Below are 12,179 nucleotides of genomic sequence, written 5' to 3' on the forward strand. Positions count from 1 at the left end.
TAAGTTGAGATAATCAAGACAGATTTTTTTTTCTGGCAATATATCAAATTTTATATGGAAAATAACAAATTAAATCACTTTCCACTAAGTTCCCCATTACAAAAACACCTCTCAAGGAAGTGTGTTGATTCCAGATCACATGACCTGCTCCACATGACGTCATTTCCTCCTGAAGAACAGACTGACAAGACTCCCAGGCTTTCTAAGTTTTTATATTTATATATTATATTTAACAGAATCTTTCTCTAAAAATGAGATGTGGTGTGCAGCTGCGGTTAAAGGCAGCCGTTTAGATTTTAGGTCCTGAAAACAGCAAAAATGTTAACTATGATACCTGTCACCTATGATACAAAAAGTCCCACAATTATATATTGACCCATAGATTGTTTGATATGGACATCAAGTGTCGGCAAACCAAATAAACTCAAACGTCATGTTATTGTAAAGTTGGAACATGCTATTGTGGCTGTAAGGTTTTTAAATCCCACCACTTTTTTCCTGCGTCTAAGCGAAGTCTCAAGAAATGCCCATCCACATATGTCACAAGGGCTGCTTTAACATTAGCCTGCCTCATCAGATGGAGATAAAAAACTTGCCATTGACCGCTAATCTCAATCTGCATTTCCTCCCTAGACATCATAGGAAGAACAAGAACAAGCAGCTCCGGGTTCCAACCTACTGCTCTGAAGTGAAACTTAAAGTTTTGCAGAGGATTTGGATCATGCAGTCAGGCTGCTCTGCTAGTTTGTTTGTTTTTTTGGCGGATTATCCATTTTAATCACAGTGCTCGTCTCCCTGCAAGCAAATGTTTCACCACAACTATTACATCCATCACTTTGTTGGAAACACTGAAGCCGCATCCTCTGCTTAACCCTTCCACTATGACTGTGATCGGCTTAAAGAATCACTACCAAGCCAGAGTATTTTTCTCCCCTGTAGCAGAATGACAGCGTGGTACAGCCGGACCTTTATGTTGTACAGAATGTGCTGGAAAAATGAGGCTGCTTTAACATTAGCTATTCAGCTGGAGCTAAGTAAAGTCTTCTAGGGTTAGAATCTGTATTTTCAGCTAGCCGTTTAAATGCAGCAAATAAAAGTATACCCAAGTCTCCTGGTAATTCATGCTTTGAAGCAGATGAATGCTGTCCATATTAAGTGGTGGAATGAGGCAGACTTGGTTGTATTACTGACTGATTGATAGGTCTGCATTATGAAATGAGATCATTTTAATGAGTAGGCATCACAGTAGGTTTTCAAATTCAATACAAATTCATAAAAAACAGATTGTGATTCTGAGATGATATTGCACAGGTATTCCTCCTGTTACACTGTGTTATCGTCATTGTATTGATTCAGATTAGCATGCATTGGAAGGACACTCCGGCAGGTGGCATTTGGAGCTGCAGGTGAAAACCACCAGCTCAGATTTCCAACTCAGCCTTAGTGTTTCCACCAACTATTTATCACCAGCTTCAGTGAGAGTCTCCACATTTTTCCAGTCCAGTCTGTTTCAATTCTCTGTGTGGCATTTGAAAAAAAACAAAGCGTCCCACTGTCTGATTGACAGGATTTGGCTTATGGTTGAACTGCTGATAGGCAGGCCAGTTGGTTTCATGGTTCCTTTCTGGCTGACTGGTTGACTCACTTAGCCTTCCAGCTGTAGCCATGCCACACTCCATCCTCCCAGAGAGGCAGACTGTTGGGGAATCCTCTGCTGTCTTCCCCTCACGCACAGATGCTCAGGCTGAGTGCTCTGGCTGCTTGTCAGCAAGGTTTCAGGAAAGACTGACGCTGTGGAGTGGTCTCTACATAGTCAGAAGTACCAGCATGAAAGCTTTCTGTCACTAAATCCCTTATTAATACGACACAGTTAACCAAGTAGTTTGGTTAACAGCTCTAATTTAGCTTTTTACATCAAGCTGATTCAGATTTGCTCAAGTGAAGTTTCAACTGGCTTCATGTGCATCCTTCATCACTCACACATTGTTGTAACTGTGAGATTTAACAGCTGCCGTTATCTTTATCTATGGACTGAACAACCCCCACTAGTGAATGATAATCTCTTTTATGATATCATATTCAATGACAACTTCTGACATGCCTCTCAGAAACACAAGTAGCTGTAACATGTTTGGATCAATTTATGTGGAAACTCGGTGCACTAAATCTGGGCTTAACCTACCCTAACAGAACCAGGTTCAGGGACGGCGGCTATCTGCCTGGACCTGTTGGGGTGAGAGTGGGGATATTATTGTGATTATCCAGTAAAAGATGTTTGGAGCTTTCCTTTACGGGATCATCTCAGTCAAACATTTTTGAGTTTGAGCTTCTGAATTCATCTAGAATTGCATTTACGTTTGTGGTGTACAGGTGTGGATTTACATATCCCTGAAATTCCAAGCAATTAGTTGCAGTTCATTTGTGTGACTGATGGTGACCCACAACAATCAGTCGAGGTTAGGATGCATGATAGGAACAGACTAGATATATAAAAATATAAATAGCTTCCATTATGATGATGCCAGGGATGTCTGACTAAAAAAATTCAAGGACACTTCGCACACCCATCCTGCTTTATTGTCCTTTTTACTTTAAATTGGACCGTAATTTACAAAATAAGCACCATGCTGTACTGAAAGAGACTGAAAGCTAACAATAAAGACCATAAACTCAGTAAAAAAAATGTTTACTGAGGTAGCAAATCAAGGAGAAGTTGGGTCATTTTCTCATTAACTTCTATTCAGATGGGCTTCAAATTCCAACCAGAGGAGTCGCCCCCTGCTGGCTGTTAAAAAGTCCATGTGTAAAGCATTTGTAACTGTTTCACTTGTCATATTCAGGTGCTGCGTCAATCTTTTATATACAGTCTATGGTTGTAGGGTCACATTTCTAATAAGTTGCACTGTCTAAAGTTGCACTCAGTGTGGAATTGAGTGAGTACGTGTTTCCTCGCTCTGAAATTCAATCTGCTGACTGCAGATGGAAATCCTATACCATTCTTCCTGCCATGTTTAGGCTACAGCAACTCAATCAACTTAAAAGAAAAGCCACACTTAAAAAAAAAAAGCTCTGGATGGGATTTCTTTAATAATAACTCGAACACAGTAAAGAATTTCATTTCAACTGCATTAAATTAAATTTTCTATTATATGAAACAGGCAATGTTTAACATATGGAGCATAAAAGAGAATGTGAACAACAAACAAGGGTAAATTTTGCCTCATTGAAGCCCTTGCCATGTTCCAAGACCCTTGTTACGCTTTAAGCCGCCCTGAATTATTCAGGTTCCATACCTGGCATCGAATCATGATAATTTGAGTGTACCTGCGTTTTTGATAAGAGGTGGTGCTCTGGCACAATCTCAGAACCAGAATTGCACTGCACAGAATTTTATCTGCATAAACACAACCTCTGCTGTGCCATTCCACCCACTCAGTGCACCAGTGTCACAAAAGACCAAAGGGCAAAAAATGCAGGTGTGTCTGACAAACGTGGCAATGCACCTGGATCTTGGTCTGCCTCTTCCCTGTGTGGAAAATAGAGCCCTTTATCCTCCAGCCAGATGAGGGGTTTATTTGTAGTTATAATGGCAAATTGCCGCTGCAAGTACAGTTCAGCTCTTGCCGATAGGAAAGCATAATAGGTAATGTGTGATAAAACCCTGAAGTCAACTGTGAAAAATGATTTCATAGTTTAGGAGAGCAGGATATCCATGGCCCATCAGATGATCCTGTGATGAGATGTGGCATTATCTTTGAAAGGCCCATTTATAACTCGGTGCTGACCATGTCACATTATACTACCACTACTATTATTATGGCCTTGCACATAGTTTGCTTGCAAGTGTATGCCTCAAACACATATGCCTTACCATAGAAATAAACATTTTCTGACATCACAAGTAAACCATAAGGCTAGCGTTATTCTATATTTTCTCTTTCTTTAAATTTTCTTCAACAATATAACTCACGAAAAGCATCAAATCCAACATGATATTCGGCTGGAAAAATCCACAGAAGATGCAAATCTGTCGGAAAAGAACTGTCACAATTTTATTTTTGCCATTTTAAGTAAGGAATATGTCACTCACTGAGATAGTAGGGCTTAAAAAAAAGGGGGTTTCAGCCACTAATAGGCGTCTTTGGCGCAGACGAAAAAGATGCATCAGGCTGTGGATACAAGGACAGGAATTTGTTGGTTGAATTATTTCATTGTGGGCTTGGAGTTTTTCATGGGAGTTGATGAAAATAAGAAAATTAAGAGTGTTTAATGAAGTTTTGACGGCTGTTCAGTTGGATTGAATGGTTGAACCTTTTAACTCTTGTAGTTTAGACAATACAATTGAGTAAGACTTCAGTTTCTACATGAAAAATAACAGAAACTAGCAACAAAAACAGCAGTAATAACACTGCTAACACTAAAACTAGAAAACCATTGCTAATATGAGTAAGGACACAAATTATTGTTACAAACTGCACTTATATCTGAGGTGCTATGGTTTCATGTACCATCAGATACAACAAAAACGTCGCTCTCTCTCCTCATATGCCGCAGCCTGTTCATGTAAATAAACGCTTACTGGATTCGAAATGAGGGAGATGTGCAAAGTAGCTGGAGAGAGAATCAGTGACAAGTGAATCTACAAGGAGAGGACATGCTCTTCCTCTTTTAAAAAAAACTGGGACACTGTTCCTGAGGGTGTAAACAACATAAACAGAGCAGAGACACACACACACACACACACACACACACACACACACACACACACACACACACACACACACACACACACACACACACACACACACACACACACACACACACACACACACAGAGAGAGAGAAGAAGCAGCTCTCTACCTGCAGACACACCTCTCATATTTTCATTTTTTTTGTATGCACACTAACTCTGCCCTCATGAGCAGCTCTTTTTGTGGGCCAGTGTGAGTGTGTGCATCTAGAAAGCGGTCTGTGTGCGCAACACGTCTGAGACACGCTTGTCAGCTTGTTGCACAGGGTAGACTGCTGGCTTGCCTGACGAGAGATGACTACCCAATCTAGCGAGAATCTGGCTGCCTTGACACCAATCTGGCACCGATTTACGGATCAGCAGCGGAGTGGACAAACACACACACGCACTCGAAGCCCCATTGATTATGTGTGGGTGGCTGCACTCACCAGCAGGCGCTCCTACAGTGTTGTATGCATTTTTTTTCTTTTTTAGATTTTTGGTATGAGCAAAGCATTTTTCTTCTACAGACTTTACTGCAGTGATTTATTTCAAAGCCCTACACATTCCAAGCATGACTTTAATAAAAGTTTTAATTCAAAGCGACCCCCATAAAGCACCACTGTGGTGTTTGTTTTTCAGTGCAAATAATGAAAAAAAATTGTGATTTCAGTTGAAAATGTCAACTTAATGTGTGTTATAAACCCCATTTTAGATAAAAAACAAAAATAGTGTCACTTAAGACAGTTGATTGATGAATTTGATCAGTCAGAAAATCAGATAAAATTCAAAGTAAATCCTTATTTTTTATTCACTGCTCAGTCGGTAATCCAGCTGTGCTCGAAGTGCGTTTTACATTTCATGATGCATAAACATTCATTTTGGCAGCAGCATGAAGTTGTCCTTCATCCGATTTTTGAGAGCATCAGGGAATTATTATTTTTTTCCTCCATTTTTATTGAATTCTCTCCCAGAGTCTCTTATTCAACCAGCAGAGTACTTCACACCGAAAGAGACACCCTTAGCACATTTTTAAACCCAGATCCTTAATCTTTATTCGACATTGCGTGCCACATGTTTATCTCCCACTGAGAATAGCAACACTTCAGTGTGTGTGTGTGTGTGTGTGTGTGTGTGTGTGTGTGTGTGTGTGTGTGTGTGTGTGTGTGTGTGTGTGTGTGTGTGTGTGTGTGTGTGTGTGTGTGTGTGTGTGTGTGTGTGTGTGTGTGTGTGTGTGTAATGAGCCAGGGGAGTTGTACTGGTTCAGTGTTAAAGGGTCTCTGCCTTCAGGGGAACTTTATTGAAATCTTAAGTGCTTCTGGTGGTCAAACACTTAAAAGGTGTCACATGTAGTTTCTCATCCTTTTCTTTAGACGCTATAGTAAGTATGCGTTTTGGTCACTTGGGTAAAAAGGATAAAGAAAATTTGCTCTTATATCTCATCATGTGATGCAAAATGCTTGAATTGCGAAGATTATACAATTTAAGAAGTGAATAGAATTAGTTGTTTTCTGCACTTTTACTTTTTAAACTCTTGTATTATCAAACACAACCTTGATGTTTCATAACTAACATTTAGATTTGCTTTTCTCCAAGCCGCTCATAAAACATTGTAATTTTTTTTCACATGTGACTCAGTGTTGAAGTATGACAACACACCTTATTTTTTTATGTATCTGCAGATCCAAAGATCTGTGAAGGCTAGGAACAAAGTCAAGATAGAGTTCTTTGACACTGAGGCTCAGTCGGGAGGTCGCTTCATCTTACTTTGACTTTTGTCCTCTGTTTTTCTGTCTGTCATGCACAAATGTGCAGTTTTTCAAAGGGTTTTCAGAAAAACAAACACAAAACATATTACTTTTTGAAACTAAACTCTGACTGCAGTTGAAGTTTCTGATTGCAAGTGTTCTGAGATCAGTATCATATTTTCCTTTTCAGAGTCTTCTATTCATGCCATGTGGATTCAGATCATTCAAGAAAAAGAAAAACCGAAACTGTGCACTGTCTATCTACACATTTCATCCAGCTGTTTACCAGCAACTCTCCTCATTTGGTCCCTGTCTCCTCTCCTTCCTCAGAGTGTGATAATCAGACAGGTCTGCCGAAGCCCCCATTGTCTGCACACACCGTCTACGTGACTCTTATACATATGAGAGCAGCTTAGCATTGTGAATGCTGCTCAGCTTTCTGGAGGTTGACCTTTTTCCATGGATTAATAGGTTTTATGCTGGCAGCATTAATAAACAATTTCTTCGTTTCCACAGTGGGGTAGTGAGCAGTCACTCTGCATATTAATGTGAACCCCCCCCCTCTCCCCATACCAACCTCCTCTCACCTACTTTTAGGCAGTCGTGCTCTGCAATCACGACCTGGTTTTTTTTGCTGCTGTTGTATCTTTGTTTTAGAGACACTCTCTTAGCTCTCTTTTTTTATTGCCTCTTCACTCTTTTTCAGGGCTTTTTATTTGGAACTCCCACTCCCTCCATCTGTCTGTTTGCCTTTTCATTATTTGTTTTTTCTGTAGAAACTGTTTTTCTTTCCTAGATCCACCCCTTTCCCCCCCAATACCACACACCTTTCCCTCTTTGAGTCAGTCTGCCTGATTTTTCTTTTTCAAGTCAAGCTGCTGTGTTTTGCTTTGACTGTTCTGTATTTCCGCCCCTGTCTTTTTGCTTTGGTGACTGGGGCTGATTGTGTAGGGCTGAGCAGTTCTGGCCCTTACGCTGTCTCTGGCCAAGGTCAATTATGACCTTCCCGTTCAGAGCATGGCCAATCACGAGCCAGGGAGCCACTGATGTGGAGCGCCAGGCGGGGGAGATCGAGCGGGAAGAAAATCAACCGTTTGATGCCTCAAAAATGATTCGATTTTCCACTGGTGTGAAAGTGTCTGCTGTGTCTGAGTCTCCTTCTCCTTGTTCGCCTTCAATGTCACCCATATTTTCTCCAAATATTAGTTTGATGTTGGGCAGAATTATACAGCAGGCACGTCTGAGTGGAAAGGTAGTGCTGCTTCTTTTTTATGTTATTTTTTTTTTCACTCGTATAACTCGTGCTATTCCCTCAAAATCACACATTTCAGAGCCAGACTGTGAGAGACTGTTTTGTTTTGAGGGAGAATTAATTCCAAAGGACATCGATTTAGTTTTTGTTTAATATAATTGATTATATCATGGTACAGCAAGGATTTCTTTGTAAGTATACATTGTCTAGTAGCTCCTCTGTTTTGCCAGTGACGGAGAATAAAAAAACAACAACATTAAAATAGACAGTTTCTTTAAGAAAAGCACAACAACCTGTTTGGGTGGGGAACTGCATTTGCTTCACCTTCATAATATCTTATTGGAGAGTTGCTTATCTGAGATATTACCAAGACTCTTTCATGTATGAAATCATTTGTCAATTTTTTTTCTAACCATTTAAAGAAAAATGTTAGAGGATCATACAAAAGACTTATTAAATGTCAGTGTTCTGTTTTCACCCTTTGGTTTTTCCACCTTTGAGGCAGCAAAACAAGCTGTAAGCCAGATACTGATATATTATGCCACTATTAACCTATTATCCAGGACTTGTGTGGCAACATTTGTAGTAAACTGGAGTTGATAAAACAGAACTGAAACAGTAAAAGTGTAGACTGTTAAACTAAAAAGAGCTGCATGGTGGCTCACGTTAAGCATCCAATTCAAATGACATGCAGTCATTTCATATTTTGTTAAGATAAAGTGTCGATTAGTATCTTTTTATGGAAAGTAATTGCCATGGGCGGTAGAGTTTTTTAACCTTTGTGCCAACAATTTAGGTAAAATACTTTTCTGTTGGAGTATGATGTGCACAATCTACGCTAAGAGGTCATTAGTTGTCCACAATGAATACAAACGGCTACAAGAAGGGCTGCACAGTGTAGTAGTGGTTAGCACTTTCGCCTTGCAGCAAGAAGATCCCCGGTTCAAATCCCGGGGTGGGCCTGGGATCTTTCTGCATGGAGTTTGCATGTTCTCCCTGTGCATGCGTGGGTTTTCTCCGTCTTCCTCCCACAGTCCAAAAATATGCTGAGGTTAATCGGTTACTCTAAATTGCCCGTAGGTATGAATGAGAGAGTGTTTGTCTGTATATGTAGCCCTGTGACAGACTGGTGACCTGTCCTGGGTGTCCCCTGCCTTCGCCCGAGTCAGACGGGATAGACTCCAGCACCCCCCATGACCCTAGTGAGGACAAAGCGGTGTGTAGAGGATGGATGGATGGATGGCTACAAGAAGAGTTCATGTGTTTTTGTGGCAACACAAGTAACATATTAAAAGCGTTTGAATTGTCCCGGACATTTGGCACACTTTAAAATGCCATCATCATGCAATGCGTCTGACGTCAGCTGCCTTCACTACTCTGAATCAAAGTGATTACAGTGACTGGCCGTGCCATTCTAAAAACAACCACCTCCACTCGCTGAGCCTCCGTAAACAAAGGCCACATGTCTGTTCGAAGGCATTTGATTAGCCACAATTACAGCCTTGGCACCGGCTTGTATGATTACTTTGACTCGAAGCTGTTTTGTAGGTGTTTTATAAGTAATCACTGCTGGGCTAAACCTGGACCAGCATCAGAATGATGTGTCTAATTACAGCAGCCAACCAACCCGGGGTGCAGCTCACCTGATGAGGAAAAAAGTAGAATTAATTACCTAATTGGAGCAACTCAAAGAACCATGAAGGTAAAAGTGTTTGCCTTCTAATCGGCTCAGCAGCAGAGTTTGCTGTAGCATTGGAGGAGCATGTTTAACTGTTCTCCCAGAACAGTGACTATTTGGTTCAACAAATAAACCTTTGTTCGCTGCAGTTGGCTAAAGATCACCTGGAGGAGTGTTTTTTTTTAATACAAATGACATCCCTCCCTCAGGGTAAGACTTTGCCTGTGTGATTTGGAATCTGGTCATTTGTATGCATTGTGTACAGTCGGCAAAATTGTCACCTTGTTTGCAGTCAGGACGCATCCCAAACCCTTCTGACAACTTGGACATAATAAGAAGCCATTTGATAAACTAGTGCTTGCTGCTGATACATAGTAAATAATGATGGGGCTGAGCTCGTGCATAGCCCCGAGGGAATGTTTGCGCATTTGGTTTGAAACGTGTTGTCCTCGTGCTCAGGGTTTTATCATTTAGGGCTCAGTTTTTATTGCTTCAGCCTGTAAATTGTTCGGCTCAGTGCTGCCTGCAATAGAAGCAGCATTAACAGTCGTGATCCTAATCCCTACATTTATCACTAGAATAGACAGAAGTTAAGTCTCTTGTGTAATGTAATCTCTGATGAGACAGACTAAAGTTTGGATGTGGAATTTCCCAACATATATCTCTTGCAACAGATCACAGCTCTGACCTCTCACTGCCTGCGCTGACAGTTTTGCCTGTTTCTAACTGTAACTGAATGTGCAGAATCACATCACAGCACCTCTTCTGGAGTCTTTTTTTTTTTTGACGTGTCAGCTGAGGCTGCTGTTATGCATCATGCATCTGTGCTCTTCCACTCAGCTCAGAAATGCCCACGAGTCCTCAAGCAAGGATAGAGAGGATGCTCAAAGTACAGCCGGGTGCTCCTCAGGATCATTATTATCATCTCTCCACTCCTTCCTGCTCGGCTCTGCTTTCAGCTGAATGCTGTCTGGAGGATAATCTCTGACAGGAGTAATTCACTAAAGGGCTAATTACATGATAATCATGGCATCGTGTGTCCTGTGTTCAAAACTGAGTGTTTAGCCCATAAATAACGTTCTGCACTGCTGCAGGAGAACCATAAGGGGAACACCCCACTGTAGTAACTGCAGCGAGTCAGTGGAAACATGGAAATAATACCAAGAGGATTAAAATATTGTAGAATATTTTTCTATGGATGGCATGGTCAGCTGAATTTTGTTCCAGGTTGAATGTCTCAACAGCTGTTTCATTCTGTGCACTCATGGTACCAGCAGATAAATATTGCTGACTTTTCCGTTATCTTATGTTATCATGTTGTGTTTTTAGCAAAATACAAAGATGTCCTCGACTTACACCAGAGTTCCATTCCTACGGTGTGATGTATGTCGATTTTCGCCGTAAGTCGAAAGCCGTTAGGCGCATCACCGTATCAATCACTTTGCACATTTGTACAACTACAGTAACGAAAACAGTCATTAGCTCACACTGAAACACAACTCGGTAGGAAAATACCGGCGAAAATGTAAACAAAGCCGTCTTGTAGTGCCATGTGACTATTGTACATACAGTATTCATCCGCTTCACTCGTCAGCTATTTCCACTGAACCAGTTCTGACATAACGACAAAATGCTGTACGTTAAACGGCCCGTAATCAGTTCTGATGAAACGGCGAAACAACGCAAGTCAAGGACGTCGTAAACCGAGGACCTCCTGTATCTTCACAGCTTTTAGATGAATTTCAATAAGATTTGGTACAGAATATCATGGTCTCTAGAGGATAGACCCGCTTGACTGTGTTTCCACCAGCTTTTAATCGAACACAACCAACTAACAGCTCAAGTTTTCACTAATCTCAACATGCAAGGGACAAAATCCTATGTAGATATTCATAATCTCCAGATGATGAATCCTATTAACTTAAGTAATCGATTTATTTTTCCTCTAGAGCCACCACAATATTGACGTCTGCGGTTTTTGTAAAACGTCACACCTTAACGAGTCCTCAAATTTTCATCAAGCACAATTCTCATCTCAAAAATGTTCTTTGCTTTAAGACCAAAATCCCATCAGCCCCAGCTGGAATTCAGTCTGTTGACACACCAGTAACTAAGACTGTGAACACGATCACCATTGAACCTGCTCAACATCAGCATAGAATCAAAGAGGTACAGGAAATTAGATCATCACCGACCCTGTTTTATAAGACGTGTGTGTGTGTGTGTTTGTTTTTTTCATTAATTAGCATAGAAATTAGTTCACAGTGGTTGGGTGATGATACTGCATACAACACAGCCACTGTAAATGTTCTACAGTTTGCTTATTTCAGGCATGGAAATTAAAGTGCTCCTTATTTTGGATTCCTGTTATGTGACATTGAGAACCGCGGCGGTACGAGATGAATCAGAGGTTTTTATATACAATGTCAGGGGCTCAGTGTGAACTGCTCACAACAGATGTGGTGAAACTCTCCATTGTGATGAGTGCGCTTTGATTAATACACCCTGAATGAATGCCTTTATTTTTAGCCTGGCAGGGCGGACAGTGTGGAAACGCTTTTTATTACCCTTCTGGTTGGAGATGAATTGGTAACAGCGGAGAGAGATGTGGTGCCTCGCTGTTCATTTGTCATTGCCAGATTGAGGTGTAAAGGATGGAAGAATCGCTTGATTAGGCCCATCATTATTCGTGCAATGTTCAGAACACAGACAGATTGCTATAAGCAGACATAGTGTTTGGGAAGAATGATCCCCTTTGGATTTTCCCAATTAA

The 12,179-nt window shown here is 40.9% G+C and overlaps 1 protein-coding gene across 2 annotated transcripts in view; it reads left to right on the forward strand.

Moving 5' to 3' along the window:
• fgf14 (fibroblast growth factor 14) overlaps positions 1-12,179 on the forward strand; it is a 115,224-nt gene that overhangs the window by 97,218 nt on the left and 5,827 nt on the right. The window lies entirely within an intron of this gene.

Source organism: Acanthochromis polyacanthus, chromosome 14 (assembly GCF_021347895.1).
Source record: "Acanthochromis polyacanthus isolate Apoly-LR-REF ecotype Palm Island chromosome 14, KAUST_Apoly_ChrSc, whole genome shotgun sequence".
Lineage (NCBI taxonomy): Eukaryota > Metazoa > Chordata > Actinopteri > Pomacentridae > Acanthochromis > Acanthochromis polyacanthus.